Raw genomic sequence first — 19199 nt, forward strand, 5'->3', positions numbered from 1 at the left:
TCTTCCCATCATTTGAGCATGAAGGTTGATTGTTAGCCAAATTGGAACACCTCATCTTAGAATTACAGTTCCAGGGTTCAGCAGGCTGGGGCTGATAATAATAATAATACTTTATTGTCTTTGTACATATATACGGTATACACATACAACGAAATTCACATAACATCCAGAGACCAGACCCAACACGCACACGCACATGACCATCCCCAAACACATCCCCACCCACCAAAGTTCCCCGCCCCCTAAAAATACAACAGACCAAGTAATAGTGTTCAACAACTCACTGATGGTGGTCCTTAAGTTCATTGTGAAGTGCAATTATAGCTCTGGGATAAAAACTGTTCAGAAAATGTATGGTCTGACTTTTAATTGTTCTGTCTCTTCTGCCAGAAGGCAAAGTTCACAAAGATTGGAAGCAGGATGGGAAGAGTCTCTGAGAATGTTGTGCAACTTCCTCAAACAGCGAGATGCGAACATGTCGTCCAGTGCTGGTAGCTGGAGCCCAATGATATTCTGGGCAGTTTTAATGATTCTCTATAGAGCATTTTTGTCCGCTACAGTACTGCTCCCATACCATGTAAGATGGGAGCTGAAGATCAAAACATTTGGATGTATCAAGTAGCCTGTTCCTAAACTTGACTACACTGCCTTTTTGTGTGGTGCAGGTGGGGGGGTGCAGAAGATTGTTTACCACCCCACTGAGGGTATTGGGAAACTTTAATCTCCCTTCTTTGAGTGCAGAATTGGGGGAGTTTGAGAGCTATGGCCATTATGGCAACTATGGACTGGACCCAAGTTATCTGTGGCTCAACTCACAATGGGGATTAAATTTGCCTTGTATCCTGAGGCAGCTGCGATGTTCCATCCTTAATGCATCTGCAGATTGCAGTCCAGCAGTCCTGTTTTGCGTCACATGGTCTCCCAAAATAAGAAGAGACTAGGACGGGTAGGGAAACTTGGCTCTTTTATCACTTATGGACTTCAACTCCCAGAATTCCTGAGTGAGCCATAAAAGGTTCCCCATCCCTGCCCTACTGGTTTTTCAGTTGTGGGGGAAATCAATTTTTGACTTGAATGGGACTGTTTAATATACAAATGTAGGGAATATAAAGAATATGTCCTACATTTGTATATTAAACAGTCCCATTCAAGTCAAAAATTGATTTCCCCCACAACTGAAAAACCAGTAGGCCAGGGATGAGGAACCTTTTATGGCTCACTCAAGAATTCTGGGAGTTGAAGTGCATAAGTGATAAAAGAGCCAAGTTTCCCTACTCCTGGACTAGCAGAACATTTGTCAAGTCACTCTGGGGATTGTTTTAGGTATCCATCAAATAAAGTCACTAAGATTCACCTAGAATTGCAAATGGATGTCCTAAGCAACTCCCTAGCATATAGGGTCTTGCCTGGTTATCTGGGAGGAGTTTGAGCCTGTTAGTCCTGACATAGTACAGGGTAATATGAATAGTTTTATACCCATATCCCCCCACATGGGTCATGACCTCCCAAGTGGCGATGTGCTTGGGGCCAAGAAGTGGTTGATACTTCATGCGAGGAGGTAGTTCCACTTGCTTTGAAAGAGGTGGTTCTCCACCGTCTCCTCAAGACATCATCACTGAATCCAGTGAAACTAGACCGGTATTTATCTTGCAGCTCTGGATGTTCCTGGGGGAAGCAGATTATCAGAACTCTTTATCAGTCAGGTATCAGGCCTGATTTCATAGTTGAGATGTGCTTGTTGATGATTAATCATGGTATTTACTTTTGCACCGACTAGAAGATCGGCAGTGAGAAATATGGTGATGCAGCGCTTTTCCTTCATTCCTCTGGGCTGTTTGCTGTTGGTGTTGAGAGGGAAAGAGATCAAGCCTTAGGACAGGTCTCCAAAGCTGGGTGACTGTATCTATTGATATAGGGTGAGGTTTCATATATCAATGATATCTAATTATATATCCCTGCCCAGGTTGACCAAGGAATATTGTCAAAATTGTTTTTCAGCAGGTGGAAGCTGTAGGGGTCTGGATGGGGTAGGATAGGTTTTCAACTCAATCCTGGCAAGACTGAGGATTGGGATATTTCCATCCTCAATTCTGAATGGGGTTGCACTTACCTGAACCCTGTCTAAATCATTGGTATAAAATTTAGGGGTGGTTTATTTTTGTTGCACTTTAATTTTGTGGGCCAATTGTTCCAGAAGTGCTTTTCAAAAGACAACTAGGTTTTCTTGGTTTTTTTTTTTTCCTTGAGGACATTTCATTCTCATCCAAGAAGCTTCTTCAGTTCTGCTGAATGGTGGGGAATGGAAGGGTTTATATTCCTTACCAGTCATCTGGTCATTAGCCCTCTGAAGGTCATCGATTGCTAGAGAGTCCTTGAGGCCAGTCACCTGAATCAGAGTGAAAATGGGTGTGAAACCTTCTTGGGATTGCTGAAAGGACTGTGCTATAGACAGGAGATAGGTGGCATATCTGTAAAATAGAATTTGTGTGTATTCTACATACACAAGTCAACAATCCTCTAAGCAAGCCCAAGAAAGTTCCACATATATTTGATTCCACAGACCTCTGATTCAGGGATCCCGAGGGCACAGATAGACCCCCAAGTGGCCTTAAGGACTCTCAGAGAGCTAATGACCAACCTTCAGACTGGTAAAAACCAGGTGACTGCTAAGGAATATAAATATAAAGTGGGGAGGGGGACACAAGAAAGTTGTCTTTTGAAAAGCACACTTGGACTTGGACGATTGAGAATCTCCATAGATAATTGCTTCCATTTTTAGTTTGGAAAATCTACTTATGATAACTCATGCCTTAATTACCTGTTTGGATTATTGTAAATTAATTTATTTTTATTTATTTTGTCAAGCGATTATAAGATGACAGGTATAAGTATAAACATAGTTATGAATACATGAAATGGATACATATAAGAAAAATAAAAAGAAACAATAGGACAGGGACGGTAGGCACGTTGGTGCGCTTATGCACGCCCCCTACAGACCTCTTAGGAAAGGGGTGAGGTCAACAGTAGACAGTCTAAGGTTAAAGTTTTGGGGGTTTGGGGAAGAAGTATGCTGCCATTGGCTTCCTTTGGAGTCTTTGGAAGCTGCAATCGTCCCCGAGTGCAGCAAGAGGAACAATTCAGTGTGTTCCATGGTCCACTCATATAAAACTACTTCTCCATCCAGGGGCAATTCAAGATGATGGTTATCACTCATAAAGCCCTACACAGCACAGGGTCAAATTATTTAAGCCCCTCCCTCCATTTTTTTTGCTCATTTCACAAGAATTGGCGTGCTTCAGGTTCCTCTCATTAAACAGTGCCATCTTGTGGGACTCAGGAGATGCGTCTTTTCTGTTATGGCCTGCCTTATTGAATAGCATCTCCTCTTCCCCACGTGCCCGAAGTCCCAAATGGTTCCAGCCATGTTGGCCTTTCATAAAGTACTAAAGACTATATGAGTTACTAGTTACTCCCTCAGATGTTTGAGCAGGCATGTTAGGTTAGTTGGATTGGTTGATTTGGTCTTTGCTTTTGTTTTCTGATTGGGACCTCTGGCATGTGACATATTAATTGATCATAGTTGCAATTTGTAAAATTACTTTTTTTTCCCAATTTCATTTTTCACCACCATACAGAGTCCTAGTAAGATGGGAAGCCATATAAATCATTTAAATAAATAAATAAATACATTTGGCGAGGAGCATTAGGCATTTTAAGAAGTGACAAGTACTGGCAAAATAATAATAATAATCAAAACCCTTCACACAACACCATTGTAGAGGAAATCTGTGTGATTCAAAAAGAGCTACATATTTGATTGGAATTGCTGTGAGGATTGAGGATGTTATGTTTAAAATGGGGTATGTTAAGCCACTGCATCGGAATGCATTTATCTTCTTTGTCAGAGTGCGCCCAGTGTGACTATGTGAGACAACCCAGGAGCAAATAGAGCACACAGAGGTTTGTAATAATAAATATTGGTTTATCTTTATAAAAACATATATACATACACATACTATGCAAAGGTCAAACAGTCAATCAGCAGCTACAGCACACCGAGAGGTATGCCCCAACAGGGCCTCTCTTATAATATAGCCTCTTAAAGTGGTAGTAGTCAAATAACCCTGCTGACTCATTACTACCATTGCATCATCATTACAGCTTTACAGTATTACAGCAGCTGGTCAGCCATTAAGTCATCATTACCCTGACATTTTTCAAATTTTAAAAAATCAAAACATGCCTATTTGTTTCTCATTAAGTTCTTAAGCTGTCATGAGTTGCACTTGCTGCATGAAGTGTCAAAAGCACTTTGGGACTTGAAGGTCAGTGAGCATTCATACAAGCAACTAAAGCCATATTTAGGCTCTATGGTAGAATAAAGTAGAAGCCATTACAGTAGCAAATAAACTGCACAGAATGACTTATCATCTGGCAGGAAAAAGAATAAGTGATAAGGAGAATCGGGCAATCCAAGAATTATAATCTGTCTCTCTTTGTTCAAATTCACAGAGAAAGAAGCAAGTTAGAAATCATTATGCATGATCAAAGGCAAGGCTGTTTTTACCCTCAACCGACCATTGTTTGTTCCTTATAAGGCATGTAGGAAGGTGACATATGTAACCAGTTTCATAAAAGTACTTGTTTCTGTGTAATTTTTGTCTTTTCTAAGAGAACACCCTGTAGCTAAAGATAATAAAAGCTTTCAAGTACTCTTCAGCTGTTGGTAGCATTAGATTAAGATCAAGAGAGAGTGTTTTCCCTACAGTTTTGGCCTCACAAAAGATGCTGGGATCAAGAGATGTCCACTGAGCCTGTGCTGGCTGATTTTATCAGGTTCTCATCTTAAAACTACTCCAGCATCTGGCCAGCTGAAGAGTTGCTAAGCTTGTTAGGGACAAGGCTGAGCACAGCAAAGAGGACCTCCAATCGTGTTTCATGGGGCTGGAAGTACAATAATCAAGATGTCAAATGGAGATAAGTAATAGGGCACTGATGGTTTCCTGTACCAAGAAGCCACCAACCTTGACTCTCCTTTGCCTAAGGCAAGGGTCTTCCAACTTGGCAAGTTTAAGACTTGTGGATTTCAACTCCCAGAATTCCTGAGCTAATATGACTGGAGGAGGAATTCTGGGAGTTGAAGTCCACAAGGCTTAAAGTTGTCAAGTTTGAAGGTCTAAGGTGATCACACACATATATATGCTTTGTATTGTGTATATGTGTGTGTGTGTGTTTGTATTGAACTATCCCAGATAAGCCCCTCTCCCTTAACTGATTCAAACTGGGCATCACACCCATCCAGTAGGCAGTGAGTATTGTAGCATGAATTATATGTAATTGGCTGGGCAGATATGTATTCTGTCCCTGAGATCACCTCACCTAAGAGTTATATAGCCTCTGAGAGTCATTTTCCCCATGTGTATTGGTGTAATTTCCATCAGAGGTAGGATAACTCCAGGTGAAAAAGGCAAAAGAGGCAGAGTACTCAGTTAAGTCATGTAGTTCCCATAGGGACACTGCAGTGGGTGCTAGTCTGGTGTGGGAGAAAATAAAAGGAACTTTGGAATTGCCATATCTTATCACAGGGACGTTGTGAGAAAGGCAAGATTGGCATACTTGGGGAAGAAGTCAAGTGAGAAATAGAACATTAGCATATGGGAAGGTGGGGTGGGAAGTATGTGGATTGTAGAACTGTTTCCTGGAGCACTGCTAACTTCTCTTTGTTGAGTGCTCAGTGGAGAAAAAGCGTGCACATTCCATACGATTAACAGATTTCACCCACTGCATGCTGTTCTGTCTAAAAGCACTTCTCTTTTGGTTTATTACAATTAGTACAGAGAGCAGGATTTGAAAGACTCCTGCCATCCATAAACGTTCACTCAGCACGAGACAGAATCGTCACCTGTGGTTGGTGGGTTGGGGCTTTTTTTTAGTTTAATTAACACCTTGGAAAGGATGGTTGGTAAATGGATTTGTTGAATATTGATTAATTGGAATTGTTGCTACTTTAATTCCTATTCCTTGGATTTAGGTCTACCTGCTTTTTACTTTCTTCCTAGTGTTCCTCCATAAGAACAGGATCTCCTTTAAAAAAAAAATGTAATGAATATTGATTGACAGGTGGGCTTGTTGCCCAAGCCTGATATGCTGGGCTGAGAGAGTGGGACTGACCCAAAGTCACTGAACTGACTTTCATACTTAAATCAGGACTAGAATTCAGTCTCCTGGTTTTAAGGTTGGTAGCCTTAACCACTAGACCAAACTAGCTCTCTGTCAGGTCTGTCTGGTATAATTCCTATTGTTGTCTTCATTTCTTACGTATGTGTATTTGTGATGCCTTTTCTACAGAAATGGAATATGATGAGGTAGAAGTGGTAAAAGGCAGTCATAGCAAAAGGAGAAATTAGGTAATCATCTGAATTTGGTATTAGCTCAGAGTTAGAAGATAATGTACTGAGAAAAGATGGATTGGAGGCACTAATATTATATAGTGTTGCTGGGAAAGGGGGGTGGCTTTGCTGAGTTGCTCCTTTATTCTTTAGCACACCACATAACCAGCAAATGAGAGATGTTACTTTAGGAAAAATGTAATACTGTCTAGATATATGGTCTATATAAAATGTGTGTGGAAATGTGTTTGAAGTGCAACTTTTGATTCTGAATAAATTGTGGGAAAAAGGCTTATGCAAATACTGTACACAGATTTTTTTCCTTCCAGTCTTACAGGTACAACTTTTGGGGAAATAACAGGAAACCAAAAAGTATCAGGATTCTTGCAATTAAAAGGACTAAACTGGAATCAGCGTGTCTTCTTGAGCAAGCTTAGAGAAGACCTTTTTAAGATTCCATTGGATACCCACTGCTAAGTCAATTTTTATTTCAGGTACTTCAAAAGAGTGATTTAGTGTTTTATTTTGAATTCCTGTAAGGAAGGAATGTTTTCAAATAATAATGTGTTTATTATCAGAAGGACTTTCACAAAAGGAGGTCATAGTTGCTCCCGGAACAGCATTTTTCTTCACTTTGAACTAAAAATAGACTGATTTTTTCCCCACATAATTAATCATTTTGAGTATGACAAAACAATTTTGACTAAGAAAAGGCAGGTTTTGAATTGTAACATTAGAAGCAGCATCACACACGCTGGATGCATATAAGATTGGCCCCTATGTAGAGTTGTCCACTATAAATATTATTCCGGGGAACTAGAAACTCATGAAAACTAAATGTGTTTTTACAATGTCTCCTTAGATATGTCAAAAGATATTTGCAGTCAATAATTTCTCATCAAACATGAGTCCTCATTATAGCATACTTGTTTTATTTTGGTCTTTCAATATTTTATTTCTGATCTGCCTGGATGGTAGGAGTTACTACATTTTATTTACAGTTGTCTTTTACGACTCTACTATTCTTCCTGTAAACTTCACTCATTTTTAACACTTGACCATCTGCAATATCTCATGCAAAATCTTTACTCGCTGGATGGGTTGCTTTATATTTTTCTATGGTATTGATACAATTTGTGATTTTGCTGTTTTCTCACAGGAGATACGGCAAAGTGAATCAGTAGAAAAACAGGTGCATCTTGTAAACAGTGTGGCACATGATTGGAAATATAAGTATAAATAGTAACAGAAGTGCATACTTCCTCAAATAGGTAAGGAAAGAACTTCATAAGACATCTTGAGTGGAAAACCAGGTGGCATAGTGGTTAAAGCTCCGCTAAAATTTTAGCCAGGAGACTATGAGTTCTAGTCCTAGTTTAGGCACAAAACCAGCTGGGTGACATGGTTTGTCGCTCTCTCTCAGCCCCCCAGAAAGAAGGAAATGATAAAACATTTCTGAAAAATCTTGCCGAAATAGCTGCAGAGACTTGACCAGGCAGTTACCAGAAATCAGTACTGACTCAAAGGCACCTTCTCCACCAGTTTTCTGAATGAAGGAACTTGATTTTGAGGATTGCATTGAAGTCTGGTGCAATGAAAAGCAGAATTGGGCTAAATACCTGCCTATCCTATTAACCTATCTTTTAGGGAATGCCATAGAAATCAGGGAAAGCTTTAGCCAAATTTAGCCTGACAACAAAGGAAATCGAATATTATTATTATTTTTAAGAAGAGAGAAAATTCCTTGATTATAGAAATGGTAGGAGCCACAGAAGAAATATTTGTCCAGCTAAAGAATGGAAGAACCTCTTTCCAGCTCCAGACTAAGGTAAGGATGCTGGATTTTAGATTTTTCTCTCAAACATATAGGCAAGATATTCAGTGTATTGTTCCCTTTCTTTCCAAACCCCCCCCCTTTTCTCTCTCTCTCTCTCTCTCTCTCTCTTTTTCTAATTGTACAGGTTCATCCCTTGTGGATAGTTCTGGGAAAATATGCCTTCTGTTGGATTCCTTAAAACTGAGCTTGTTCCTGGCTCTTTGGAAAATATCCTGAGCTGTCTTAATTCAAAGTTTCTGTTTTCCCCAGCAACATATTCTTGCTTTTACCTTTGGATGGTCCTGGACTTGGCTAATATTACAATATCTAGTTACAGAAGAAAGGCAAGGGTACTTGAGCTGAAACCAGAAAATTGGAATCTGTAAGAAAAACTCCTGTCTCCTACTTGACAAGGATTGGCTCTACTGTTGATAAATAATGATTCCTAAAAGTACCATTTTAAACCTCATTGTGGCACCAAATAGTACTGTGTGAAATATTTTTTATCATTGTGTCCTTTGGATTGTAAATTTCCAACTCTGGAGTGTTTTTTTGATCTGTGATGTTTTGTACAGTGGTTTACCCTGTTAATAGTTGTCTTTTTATGTGCAGTTTCTCTATCTTGAATACTCTGTCAAAAACTCTTCTTTTTACTCTTCTATTTATTTTATTTATTTATTCCTATCCCACCTTTATTATTTTTACAAATAACTCAAAGCAGTGAACCTATCTGCTTTCCACTTTCTATTTTTCCCACAACAACCCTGTGAGGAGAGCTGGGCTGAAAGAGAGAGTGATTGGCCCAAAGCCACCCAGCTAGCTGGCTTTCATAGCTAAGGCAGGTCTTGAACTCATAGTGTCTTGCTGTCTAAGCCTGGGGCCTTAACCCACTAGACAAAACAATGGTTGTCTTTTCTTTCATGAAACCTTACTATTATTTCACTATTCCACAGTTAAGCTCCTTATATAGCATCCTTTGTCCTTAGATCTATAGAAGAAGTTTAAAATTCCTCAGATTTTAGGCAATTTATTGCATTTTAGGTAAAGAACAAGGGAATTAAATACATTTTTACTGTGATTATTAAATGAATGTTGTGGTGGTTTAGTGAATCACATGATCATTTTGGTCACTAAATGAAGCTGTCATTAAGTAAATCATCATGTGACTGGAGCTGATTTTACAACAATTTTTACTGTGGTTCAGTTATTAAATGAATCATATGATGGTTTAGTGAATCACACGGGTATTATGTCAACCATGGTACCTCCAAGGGCAGACTGTGAAGCACAACATTAAGCTTTAGTGTCAAATATATATTTTATGTTTCTAGAAATAATGAGAATAGATGTACCAGAAAGATATGGAAGGAAAAGATGCAACGATGTATGGATAACAGGCAAATAGCAACCTACAGAACTTGGAAAGAATTGAAGAGAGATGTAGGTCTGACTGGTTTTCAAAGCAAACAAAGATTTTATTATATTAATTTATTTGATTCTTTTTATTAGTTGTATTGTTTTAGAGGTTTTATATTCTGTAAGCAGCCTTGAGTTACCATGGGCAAATAGGCGGCAATATAAATTCAATAAACAAACAAACAATCATAAAAGTTGAGGAAAATTTGAAGAAAGGTAAAGAATTAAAGTCTTAGGCAGCTAAAGAAATATAGAATGGCCAAATACATACTTTCAAAATCAAGGCAGGAAGAATGAAGAAAAGCATCTTAAGTCAAGAATAGAAAATAACATTTTACTAATTATATTTCATTAATTTACTATCACGAGCCGTGATGGTGCAGTGGTTACAGTGCAGTATTGCAAGCTAATTCTGCCAACTGCCAGAAGTTTGATTCTCACCGATTCAAGGTTGACTCAGCCTTCCATCCTTCCGAGGTCGAAAAGATGAGGGCCCAGATTTTTTTGGAGCAATATGTTGACTCTGAATCTGGCTTTCCCAATTGACTTTGCTTGTTAGAAACTGGCTGGGAAGGTCACAAAACACAATTGTGTATCCACAAGACACTGCAGCCATTGTAAATGAAAGCCAGTTGCCAAGTGGCCAAATTATGATTGTGAACCTGTGGGGGTGGTGCAACAGCCTTCAAGGACAAGTTATAAGTCACTTTTTCCAAGGGAGTAGTAAGTTAAAAACCATCTTCTAATGCACGTTTGCAAGTGGGGGATTCTCTGCATATTCTTAAGTATACATTCCTGATATCCTTCACTAATTTCTCCCAGGAACAATCTCCACAGCTGATGAGGCAGCATATCAGGGCTTGAGGCAAGGGTTCCTGAACTAACTTATATCTTAGAACTCAGAACTTAAAATAACAGAGTTGGAAGGGACCTTGGAGGTCCTCTAGCCCAACCCCTTGCCCAAGCAAGAAACCCTACAGAGGCAAATGGTATCCAACATCTTTTTTGGAAACTTCCAGTGTTGGAGCATATGTTTCTTTACATGCTCTTTTCTGTACTTTTTCTGAAGCTCCTTTTAAACTCTGCCCGATGGTGATTAATAGATAAAGAGTCCGTGTCTTGAGAGAAAGCAGAAGGTTGAAGGCATTTTCTTGTCTTTTCCATCCTGCTGTAAGGTTTGAGAAATACTTGTTGGAATAATAATCAGAGTCTTGGTGCAACTTGTATATCAAAGCCTCTGCTGCACTTCAGTCAGTAATGTTTTCTTGTCATGAGGGATATTCCTCTCTTGCATTATGATTTTCTTTATGTATTTCTGAACCACACCTTCTCTCTTCTGTCGGGTAACCACTATTTATTGAAAGAAATCGGCTAAAAAAAGATGGCCTGGGTCTGTCTAATGTATATATGTATCTATACATCGCCATCATTTCTCCCCCCCCCTCTCTCTCTCTCTCTCTCACACACACACACAGAGAGAGAGAGAGGAAGAGAGAGAGAGGGAGAGAGAGAGATATGAATTGAAATTGTTTGCTTGGGCTGAAAAACTAGGAAGGAAGGAAAGAAGGAAGGAAGAAAACTTTAGGCAAGGCAAGAGAAGAGGTTATGAATCTAGCTTCAAAGGCTGATGCAGGCCATTCGTTGATCCATGCATGCATGCCACTCTTAAAAGCATTGAGACAAACAAGTAAAAAAACTCAAAAGTAAATTATTCAGTGTAAATAACAAAATAATACGGCTTTTTTTATACCAATAAGAACAATTGGGGCGACTGTGGGACTCTCAAATCAGTAAACAATGGCAGATGTAACTAAAGAGATACTTAGGGTGCACAATACAATAAGCTAGGAGCCATTACAATAACAGATGAATTGCACATAACAACTATCCAAGAATTAGAAAAAAAGCTGCTTGTTCGAAGTCCCAGAGAAAGAAACCTATTAGAATTAACTATGCTGATCAAAGACAAGGCTATTTTTACCTTAAATTGATATTGTTTGTGACTAATACAGTATGCAGGAAGATGACGTATGTAACCAGCTTGATAAAAGTGCTTGTTTGCACATCATTTTTGTCTTTCTCCTAAGAGAACACCCAGTAGCTGCAGAAAATAAAAGCTTCAAAGCACTCTTCAGCTTTTGGTAGTGTTCCATTGAGATCAAGAGAGAAAGCTTCCCCTACTGCATCTTAGTTCAGTGTTTATTTATTTAGGAAATAATATGAAAAATAATGGGAGAGTTGTTTGTATGTATTATGCACCAAGATACATACACAGTATATATAGTTACTTTTTCCTTAAAAGCTGCTTTTTAATGTTTTCAAGAAATGCCATTCTTCTGGTTTGCCACAGGAAGCATTTTTTTCTGTGATAATGTGAGAGTCCTTTTTTTGTGGTGTCACCAAAGCCAATGAATGAATTCCAGTCAGGCTAATGTCCTCGTTTTTTTCTACCATCAAGCAAACATGGTCTGTCTTAGGCAAATGTGATCACGAGCTAACTTAGGTGACCTTGAAAAGTTAAACTTAACTGAAATGTGTTCTTACTTGTTATACTTGGATGAAAAATCAGGAAACCCCAGGATTGTTTGCAGTGTGTGTGTGTGGGGGGGGGGGGGTGGCAAATTATTGACAAGAAAATTACACAGGTGTGTCCATGGATTCACAAGGACTCAAGTTCAACTCTAAAGTAACTTAGTCAGGTGTGAATTTTTGCAGAAAGTGGAGGTGGGGTAGGGACTGATTTGGTCATGTTTATAAAATCTTTTATGTTTAAAAAAAATACATGTTTTATTGTATTTTTAATTAAATTTCTTTCATTGGAGCCATTTCTTGGCTCCAAAATGGGATGGATGGGTGGCTGTACAATGAATCAATACGAGGAAGAGAACGGGTAGTATTTGTGGAACATGCCATGGCTCCCAAAGTTTCATCTTCACCTTAAAGTTTGCAAGAGCTCTTGGGTAAGCTGAGGAAGAAACGTTTTTGTCTGGCTACTCTTTTCATTCATAGCTACTGCTAATTCCTCTTTCAGAACTATAGAGTGGTGATTGGAAGAAAATCTTTTGGAAGAGAACAATGGACTCAAGAATTGGAATGGCCTTTTGTGGAAACATTGAGTCTGGGGAGCAGAACTGGAGATACTGCCTCTCTCGATGCTCTTAGTCCCCCTTTTTCATGCAAAGGGACAACTGACTGTTCAGAGGAACAATTCCAATGTGCAGCATGAGGTTTTGTCAAACTGGAGGTTCTCCCCAGCTTTGGATGATGAAGATGACGAGATAGAAGAGAATGACAATAAATTATTATTTTCAATTCATCTGGAGCACCATCTGAACACCACTGGCATTGACAAAATTGCCATCAGTCAATTGCAAAAAACATCTGTACTTGAAACAGCTTATATCCCGTGACAATATCTTTAACTACATGAAACATTTGTCTATCCCAAGGAGCCGATAGGTGGACAAAATATCAAATAAAGTGTAAACATCTGGCTGACTGTAAGACCCATAATAATAATAATTGTTACAGCCAATCCTGTAACAGCCCCTGCTGGCCAAATCTAGCATTGAACTCAAGGTTCTTCCGCATGACTGATTGGGAGAAAGTATAATGTTATGCAAAGATGTATGTCTTTCCATGCAAAGAGCTTCAAGAAGTTGAGGGTTTGGTGCTGTTTTTCACTTGGAGGATGCAAGTGGGCGTACCATTTTGAAATAGCAAGACTCAACACGCGCACAATATTCTGAAACTGAATCTTCATTTCAGGATGACGATTGTTAATATAAATTACACAGTCACCGTCAGTCTTTGCAATATTTTGCATTTGTGTGAGGAAAAGATTAGGAAACAAGCTGCCGTCAAGTACTTTACGATCTAAAATCAATCCTAGGGAACAGAAGGCCCAAGGACTAGAAGACATGAGAAGCCAAAGATCAGTGTGACCAGAGTTAACATATGTTGACACACTCAAGACTTGGAGAGGATCTTTAAGGATTTATTATGGCTAGGCTAACTCTTGTTGTACCAGAGACCCCCTCAAAAGTTCTTATCCAAGGAGATTGTATACAACAAGAAGCAAAGAGAGCAGCTACTCAGTCATTTTGGTTTGTAAGGTGAAGCTTTTCTCTAGCAATTCTTCTAAGAATGTGGAATGAGGCGGAACAAATGAAGATCCCATTGCCCCTCACAAAGGAGCTGTCATAAAGTAGGCCCAGCAACAAGATGGGGCTATTAAAGTTAGAACAAAAGTTGGAACAAAAGACAAAATGGCATTTGGCTGAAATGGGTCAAGGAGTGTCATAGGAAGGATGAGGGAAAGGCCCTCCCGTTGGAGCCAGACGCACTCAGCCACTGATAGAAATCAACGGGATGCAGGTTACATTAATCCCTGTTTACTTCAAACAACTACTCGAAGCATGAGAAATCTCTCCAAACTGCTTTGCGGGAGTCTGAATGGAGCAAATCTGAATTTCATTGTTCATGTTTTAAAGCAAGAGTGGATAACCCGTAGTTTTCTAGATATTAAACTTCGCAGGAAGAGACAAAATGGCCAACAATTAACATTTATTTTAATTCAGCATTGGATATCCATTCTTTTTAACGTTGGCTACTTACTGATCAGTACTTACTAATCAATTAATTATTAGAATAATTCCATTTGTTCCAGGGGTTTAGGGAAGCATCCAGATACTTCACAATTGATCCCTCATCCAATCTGCTTTTTTCTGCAAACCAGATTAAATGTCTTTAAGACTGAGCTATATTCTCACTCACTTCCTATGCCGCTGGAGGTGAAGGTAACATTCTGAATAAGCCATATTCCTGTGAAATCTAATGTAAACATCCGGGACAGTTTGTTGGAGCCCTGACACTTATTCTGGAAATCGCTGGCAATAATTCGAATATAGTATCTGAGCGGCCAGCAAATAAAACAGTTCAGCTTAAGTAAATTTACCCTGCATTTTATGAATAGGAAAAGTGCTTAGGGAAGATTTTCAAGTACTGCACCTTCTCCATCACCAACAAAAAATTGGGTCATTTCAGATTCTTCACTGCTTTTTTAATTTTTTATGCCTTCATTCCTGTTAACTGGACAAGTCCCTGAAGTTTTCTTGCCAAGATTTTGGAAGTAATTTGCAATCACAGCTGGTTTTGTGCCTAAAGTAAGATTAAAACTCATGAACTCCTGGTTTCCAGCCTAATGTCATAACCTCTACACCTAATATATTCTCTTCTCACCACTTTTTTCCATCTTTAAATCTGATTCTAACGTATAGTTGTGTGCCTCTCTAGCAGCATTGATCCTTATTCCTTTCTAGCTATTCCATCTGAACCAGCCTATGAGATTGTAGTCATATATACAGTTAGTTCAACTTTTTGAATTAACTTCAGTGGTCTCCATAGGACTGTCTGTGGAACACCTGCATCATTCTGACCACAAATAAACTAAATCATCCCTGCTAAAATGAGATGAGTGATTGAATTTGATTTAAACGTGCTCAAATAAGCTGTCCGTGTGCATTTAAATGTACATACTGTATACAAATGCATTTAAATGTGCATATTATATAAAATGCTGGTTGTATACTAATTCTGCACACTGAATAGCCCAGAGCTTATTTGAGTACTTTATATCAGATGTAATTTGGGCTTTAGTGTCATTCCCTACCTCCTATTCCATCAAATGGAAATATGGGTTTCTGAGCTTCCAAGTGGAACTGGATTCATCTTTGAAGAACAGGAATGATGCTGAGATGGAGAATTGTGACTGCAGTGATCCCAGATGGTGGAATTCTCTGGATAAGGAGAAACTGAAGTGGTCAACCATATATACTTCAGAACATAGCTCTTCAAGAGGAAGCCTGCAAAGGCCCTGCAGGCATCTTGGGAGTAAGCAGCAGAAGCCAAGGAAAAAATAGGTGCTTGCAGCTTCAGTGGAGCCTGTAATGGACACTGGGTCTGACTTAACTTCACTTTCTAAAATACATCTGCATTATTAAAAGTTACATAGATCTTTGAAGCAGCAGCAAAATTAGACCTCCTATGACCCTGGCCACAAATAAGGGAAAACAGAAAAAAATAACTACAAGGATTTAAAAATCAACTACAGTGAAAGGTTTTCTAAGACTTAGGCCTATGAAAATTGGAAATTGGTAAAGGGTTTGGCTGAAGTCAAATCCCCGACTTATTGTAAAGTATTTTCAAATAGAAAAAAAATACAGACCTTTGTTGGAAAGAGGACTGTTTGGATTCTTCCAAGATGAAACGATTGGTAATTTTTTTCTAAACAAAATGAGGATTGACATTCAAGTGCATACACTATAGAACATGTTGAATGATACTAATGAGTTAAGACCATAGAGAAAAAGGGGGAAAGAAGAAGGGCTCCATTTTGGCTGTTGCTTTTCCTTGTTAGGCAAATTTTTAAAAAGAGGAAGATGGCTATTATCATAGAAGCAATGAAAGAAGAGAGAAGAGGACCACTTAGATAGCAAATACCAGGAGAAAAAAACATTACACCAGGGATGATACAAAGGATGGTTTGAGGAATGGAGAAAGAATATTATAAGCCAGTGACTACTGACTGAAATATTTGCAGTTGGAGTTTTTGCTGAAAATGGTTAAAAATATGTAGGTAATGGGTGATTTTTGTTTTTATTAATTAAAATGGTTAAATATGAGGAGTGAGGAAATATATATGAAATTTTAAAGGGTGGGAGAAAATAAGCTGCTATGAAGATCAGAAGTTTTTTTTTCTAGTACCTTTTTTCATTCTTACACTTTTTTCTTAAATTTCTACTATACATTTTTCATGTTATTTTTATTCATGTATTTTTTTTTCAAACACACACATTCATGGAAATATATGTTTCTAAATCATAGTCCTTCTGGAATGGTCAAATACTTGTATAGGAAGTCCTCAACTTATGACAATTGAACCCAACGTTTCTGTTGCTAAATGAGACATTTGTTAAATGAGTTTTGCTCCATCTTACAACTTTTCTTGTCCTGGTTGTTAAGTGAATCACTGCAGTTGTTAAGTGAATCCCCATCGACTTTGCTTGTGAGAAGTGATCACATGACCCTGGGATACTGCAACGTCATAAATATGAGTCAGTTGCCAGGCATCTGAATTTTGATCATGTGTCTATAGGGATGCTGCAATGGTAATAAGTGTAAAAAAATGGTCATAACTTACTTTTTTCAGTGGCATTGTAACTTTGGTCACTAAATGAACTGTTGCAAGTCAAGGACAGCCTGTATATTCTTTACATATTTGAAAAGCATTTATGAATATCTTTTAAACAGGCAACAGATTTTTGATTGAGTGTGCCTGTAGATAACTTCTCACTCTGCCAGGAGTTCACAAATTTGTGTAAACTGATTTTGAACATATGACCAATATGAACAATTTGATTTGCAACTTTCTATTTCAATTTGACAAAATTGAACAATGACTTAATGCATATTCCAAGACCTTTCTTGCCAGTGATATTAATGTTAAATTCTTTATAATTTGAGTTTGAATTCCAGTGACTAAATTGACCCATCCATATTAATTTGCGAGCATAAATACTGAGGTGATTTGGTGTGGCTACCCTGAGATTTTGTTGTTGTTTTATTTATAGAATTCTCTGATTTCCTGATGGTCTCCCCTCCGAGCACGGATCCAATCTTGCTGCTTAGCTTTCCTAAATCAGAAGTTGTCAGCTAAGTGCTGCCATCTAGCAGGCCACCAATCATTTTATTGACAATGTAGATGAGGCCCGCAGAATCCCTTGGGAGAAGAACCTGGCAACAATAGGCCTGCAACTGGAACATTCCTGGATGAGGGTGTATGAGGAAACTGCTGGAGAGAACCAAAGAGGAAAGTTGGTGGGATGTGAAGGGATGTAGTCAAAGCTAACAGCAGGAAAGAAAGAGTAAGCTGTTATCTCCCAGCTGCCTGACACAGGTAGTCCTCAACTTACAATACATTCAGTGATGGTTCAAAGTTACAACACCATTGAAAAAAGTGACTTACAACCCTTTTTCATCCTTCCACTTGTTGCAGAATCCCCATGGTCACATGATCAAAATTAAGATGCTGGGAACTGACTCATGATGGTTGCAGTGTCCCAGGATCATGTGATTCAGAGGTGATATTCAGCAGGTTCTGACCAGGTCTGGAGAACCGGTAGCAGAAATTTTGAGTAGTTCGGAGAGCCAGCAAATACCACCTCTGACTGGCCCCGTCCCCATCTATTCTCTGCCTCCCGAGTCTCAACTGATCGGCTGGGTCTTCTTTTGTTGCCCTGCCTAGGAGAATGGAGCTGGAAAGCATGTTAGTGGGGTGGGGAGGGAATGGGGGTTTTGCAGTATCCTTCCTCTGCCACGCCTACCAAGCCACGCTCACAGAACTGGTAGTAAAAACATTTGAATCCCACCAGTGGTGGGATTCCCTTTTGCAACCTTCTGACAAGCCAAGTCACTGGGGAAGCCAGATTCACTTAACATCTTCATTACTAACTTAACGACTGCAATGGGGGCAAGAAAGGTCATAAAATGGGGCAAAATTCAGTTAACAAATTTCTCACTTAGCAATGTAAATTTTGGGCTCAGTTGTGGTTGTAAATTAAAGACTGAACTGTCGTTGATCAGCTGATTGAATGTGGGTAGAGTCTAGTATGCAGTTTCCAAGCTATAGGTTACTCACTCATGAATCCAACAAACCTCCAAAGTCCAAACTATTGTTTTATTAGAAGATCTCTGCCAAGGCTTCTCTCTACACTTTTGCATTGGCCTCATGACTTTTTTTTTAAAGATAAAGTTATCACATATCAACCAGAAAGCTGTTGCAGCAAGACCCATTGAGTTTTTTTAACCAGAATTTTTAAATGGATCATACCAGGGTATTACTTCATTGTACAGTGCCCTGAATTGCTTTTGGAAAACAGGTGGATGTGTTTGTGAGATTTGAAGACTTGAATTTCTTGATCTTCATTTTCCTTCTTCAACTTGGCAACAGGCCTGTTTCATAATCTCTGTGAGAATTAATACATGAATCAGCTGCAAAAGATCCTTTAGAAGAAATAATGAAGCAGTAAAATACTGGGATTCCATTCATTTTCATTTAATGGAAACTACTATTACTACTACTACATTTAATTGAAGGAGAGCTGGGAACTGGCAATGAAAAGGAGGCTGATTTCCCTCAGCCAAAAATTGTTCCCAAGGAGCCACTTAGATCAAGGCAGGTATTTCAGATGGAGGCTAACTAGATGTGCAGAACTATGAACCAAGCTAGTTTGAAACCACCTAAAATTGTGGGCTACAAAAGATCTCTGGCAGTGCAAGAGGACTTAGCGGCCTTGAGTTATGCATTGGTTAGAAGTGTGTGAAGTTTTCAATGTGTGTGCTTGTGTGAGAAGAGGAGATTGTGTATTTTGGTTTTGTTTATATGCAACTGTTCCATCTCTCAATAGCTGCCATGTCAAATGATAAGTGTCTGAAGAGACCATCAGAGAAATAATGATGACCATCAGGGTAGGAAGCAGATTGCCCATTATGCAGAAAAGGGTACCCAGCCATTT

The sequence above is a fragment of the Pseudonaja textilis genome, chromosome 2 (genome assembly GCF_049901715.1).
Source record: "Pseudonaja textilis isolate UNSWEBS1 chromosome 2, rPseTex1.2, whole genome shotgun sequence".
NCBI lineage: Eukaryota > Metazoa > Chordata > Lepidosauria > Squamata > Elapidae > Pseudonaja > Pseudonaja textilis.